Source organism: Sciurus vulgaris (genome assembly GCF_902686455.1).
Source record: "Sciurus vulgaris genome assembly, chromosome: 17".
NCBI lineage: Eukaryota > Metazoa > Chordata > Mammalia > Rodentia > Sciuridae > Sciurus > Sciurus vulgaris.
In genome coordinates, this window is record NC_136478.1 from 68,538,364 (window position 1) to 68,541,817 (window position 3,454).

The window sequence follows — 3,454 nt, forward strand, 5'->3', positions numbered from 1 at the left end:
TTCGTTTTTACACACAGGCCTCATGTCCCCTGCTCATTATCCTAGAATGCAGTGAGGTGGCTTGAATTCCACCTTCTCTCTCCCCCTACTTCTTTGATCTGTTTTTTCCAGGATCTCTGGAATCCAGGCCCAGGAAGTGTTTAGTCAGTCCCTCAAATGCAAGAAAATTGGACATTGCAACACGCTTTCCTCCTCCTGCAGTATCAGTATTCTTACAGAACCTACATCTTATAAATAATTGAAAGAAAGTATTTATTTTCATTGCAGATCTAGTTTACCTTATTACAACTTCTAAGCCATCATTAAGATAAGATTTTGGCCTGTGTGTGTAGCTGAATGTTACTGCACCTTCCCAGCATGTGTGAAAACCTGGATTCCACTGCCAACTTTACAAAATAATAATAAAAAAATAATAATAATAAAATATTTCCAAGTGACACCATCTTTGGGATTTTCCTCACCTCTCAGCTGTCTATTGGTGTCCTGGGGAACTCTTTGCTCTTCACGTTGTATGCATTCACCTTCTTAATTAAATCCCATCTGAAGAAGCACATGGAACCCATAGTTATGCACCTGTTGTTGGTCAATGTCTTGGCCATCATGTTCACATTGATACCAGATATTGCATCAACCTTGGGAGTAAGGCGCTTTTTGAATGAGGTTGGTTGCCAGAGTTTTGTTCTTATACAGGGTGACCTGGGGTGTTTCCATCTGCACCACCTCTCTCCTGAGTGTGTTTCAAGCCATCACTGTCAGTCCCAGTAACTCTAAGTGGGCAGGGTTTAAACTTAAACACTATTTATGGATTTTTCCTTCCTTTTTTTTTTTTCCTCTGGGTCATCAACATGCTCATCTATATCATGTTATTGAATTTGTCACAGCCATCAGAAATTTCCCTCTGGTTGGTCCTGGGTTTGCTCATGCATACTGTCAAACCAGGCAGTTTGAAAAACATAATTCATTTTCATTCCATGCTATCTTACTGTTTCAGGATCTGATGTTTCTGCTCCAGCCTGTACATGGTGAATCTCCTCTACAGACACCACAGGACAGCCCAACACATTCACAGCCCCCACATATCCTCCCAAACATCTCCTGAACACAAAGCCACCTGCACCATCCTCCTGCTTGTAGGCTGCTTTGTGTTCTTTTATTTCTCAAATAACTGTGTGATGTTTTATTCCCTTCTTGCCCCCCATTTCCAAGGTCGGAGGGGCTTAGTGGAGCTTTATCTTCATGCTATCCAACCATATGTCCATTTTTGCTGATGAAAAGTAATAGAATTTTTCCCCAATTCACCTCATCCTTTTCAATGAAATTGACTGGTACCCCAAGGACATTTGATGTCTGATCTGATGCCTCTGGATTTAGTCTGAAACAGGGCAGGCTCCCTAATGATTTAAAGAGGAAAAGAAAGGTGATGCTACCCTTGACACATCAGGTGGCACTAGTGTAAGTTCAGATAGTCTACAGTGTGAAATACAGAGTTAGAAGACATAGTTTGAGCAAATCTACAGAGATTATGTTGATAATTTTCACTTTGATTACATGTTTAAATTGTGATTTGAATGAAATCAATACATTTCTCTTCAAACTATTCCATATGCCTGCTTATAATCTTTTTAATAAACAGCAATGAGAAAATGTAAAATTCACATTGGGGTTTGCATCATACTTCTATTGAAGTGTGCTGGCCTAAGAAACTGCTTCTGTGTAATCCACAAATGCCCTTTGCCCACCTTAGATTTTTCAGGCACCACTTCAGAACATGGATGTATGTATGCCAGGGTTCTGAGAGCATTTGACATCATAAACAAAGGGACGACATAGGCTGTTCATGTTGTAGGAAAAAATTTAAATGTTAGTGTTCATGAGAAATCCCATGGTTTAAGGTAATCACTAATATTTTATTTTTTACATTCTTAAAATTATTTTTTGATTTATTGTAAACAAATGGGGCACAACTTTCATTTCTCTTGTGGTACATGAAGTAGAGTCACACTGATTTTTGTAATCATACATGTTCATAGGGTAATGATGTTTGTCCATTATTTTCCTTACCCTGCCTCCTCACCACCCCTGATTTCCCTCTACACAATCCATCCTTTCTCCATTCTCCCCTTACTTACTCCTTGTCATTATGTATCATCATCCACTTATCAGAGAAATCACTTTTCCTTTGGTTTTGGGATTGACTTTTTCATTTTAGCATGATATTTTCCAGCTGCATCCATTTACCTGCAAAGGTCATAATTTTATCTTCTTTATGGTTGAATTATATTCCGTTGTGTATATGTACCACAGATTCTTTACCCATTAATCCATTGATGGGCATCTACGTTACTTTCACAATCTAGCTATTTTGAATTGAGCTGCTATAAACATTGATGTGACTATGTCACTATAGTATGCTGATTTTAAGTCCTTTGGGTACAGGCGAAGGAGTGGGATTGCTGGATCAAGTAGTGGTTCCATTCCAAGTTTTCTAAGGAATCTCTATGCTGTTTTCCAGAGTGATTCAGCAATTTTCAACCCCTCTAGCTATGATGTACCTTTTTCCCCACATCATCACCTACTTCTCTTGTTGCTTATATTATGATAATCACCATTCTAATTGGGGTGGATTAAATCTTTGGGTAGTTTTGATTTACATTTCTCTAATTGCTGGAGATGTGGAACATTTTTTCATATATCTGATGGTTACTAAGATCTGTGAAGTGTCTGCCGAATTCCTTAACCTATTTATTAATTGTGTTATTTGTATTCTTGGTGTAAAGTTTTGTGTTCTTTATAAATTCTGGAGATTAGTGTTCTATCTGAAGTGTGTGTGGCAAAGATTTTCTCCCACTCTGCAGCTTACTAAAATGTTTTAATACATCTCTTCCATTTTGAAAAATTGGTGTTTATTTGACATATAACTACCAAGGAATGTAAAGAAATGATAATAGTTAATGCATATACTAATCCAAAATATGTTCCCTAAACTTTGTGTAGGAATGTTTCAGTCTTTCACTAAAAGCAACTTTATCATTGAAACTGACCTGAATTTAATTAATTTATTTAGGTTTTAATCAAGAAATCTACAGCTGCCAATAAGAGCTTCTAACTAGTATGACATGACCAGGTTAAACCCTCCTAATATGAATAAAAATAACTTTCAGAAGCTTTAACCTGTCCATTCTAGCTAAGGGGATACAGTACCTCAGACTGGTCATCACCAGTCATAGATCCACAGCCAGTCATCATCTGCAGGTCACACAAAAGAAATGAGTAGTAAATTTCACAAAGTGTGTACAGAGTATCATATAAAAGATGTGCTCTTTGTATTGAAAAGGAGTAATGCCTAATTCCCAGGGCACACAATATGGTAAGGGCACAGAATCAGGCACCATTCTGTTACCCAGGAGGGAGAACCATAAAAGGGTAGTGGAACAAATGAAAATCATGTGCCCTG

The 3,454-nt window shown here is 37.7% G+C and overlaps 1 pseudogene across 1 annotated transcript; it reads left to right on the forward strand.

Annotated features, from left to right (window-relative positions):
• The first annotated feature begins 426 nt into the window (after nt 1-426).
• LOC306648559 (vomeronasal type-1 receptor 3-like) lies at nt 427-1,268 on the forward strand (annotated as a pseudogene). Its single transcript has one exon. The product of its transcript is annotated as a vomeronasal type-1 receptor 3-like (transcript).
• Nucleotides 1,269-3,454: the final 2,186 nt, after the last annotated feature.